Genomic DNA, 968 nt, shown 5'->3' with positions numbered 1-968 from the left:
CCTCCTAGTTCTTTCCTCTATTTCCTTTTACTTTCCTCTTGTCCCACTATCATGCTCAGCCTTCATTTGGGTATCAGCATTTCCTCTCGGTTACATTACACTTGCTCAAGCCCTACCATGCCTCCTATACCCTTCTCGCTGCCGATTTTGGACCACTTGTTGTTCCCTTGTCCCTGAGTTTGTTAACACCACTTCCTCCACCCCCACCCCCAACCCTTACTCCCCCTCTCCCTTGTCCCCCAAACAATCAGCCTGGTTGTTTTCTCCTCCAGATTGTTTATCCAGGGATGCTCCCTTCTTGATTCGCTCCATTTTGGGGGGTTCAGACCACGCTGCTTCCCCACCATGTGACCCAAGGTTCTTCTTAAAATGAGGACATCATCCCAATCCACTCCAAACCAGGGCCTACGATATAGCTGCGGCACCGTGACCCCGTCTTCTCCCCAGATCGTGTTTGAGTGTCAGGTCCTTTTGTAACAAAAGGCTCCCATCCAGGATCACGTGGTGCGCTTTGCTGCCGTGGCTCCTTCGGCTTCCGTGCACTTTGGTAACTTTGGTGGTGCAGACATTAGTGCTCAGTAGGCTGAATGAGAGATTGGAGGTTCAAGCCCACCCAGAGTCTCCTTGGGAGAAAGGTCTGGTGATAAATGTCTGAAAAATTAGCCTCTAATGAGTCCTAATGGCTCTGTGGGTTAGATATTGGACTGTTAACTGAAGACTTGGTAGTTCAAATCCACCATCTGCTCCAGGGGGAGAAAGATGAGGCTACCTACTCCAATAAAGAGTCACAGTCTCTAAACCCCAAATAAATCAAGAAGAGAACACAAAGAGATATATGTATACCCGTGTTTACTGCAGCAATTTTACAAACAGCAAAAACATGGAAACAACCTGTGGTAGTTACATACTCTGTTGTTGATTTGAGACTTAAGGGTGAAGGGCTGGAGTTTAGCCTGTCAATCAGGTCA

This window comes from Echinops telfairi, unplaced genomic scaffold (genome assembly GCF_000313985.2).
Source record: "Echinops telfairi isolate 266 unplaced genomic scaffold, ASM31398v2 ScPeMD7_7463;HRSCAF=8501, whole genome shotgun sequence".
Lineage (NCBI taxonomy): Eukaryota > Metazoa > Chordata > Mammalia > Afrosoricida > Tenrecidae > Echinops > Echinops telfairi.
Note: the sequence above shows the minus strand (reverse complement) of the source record.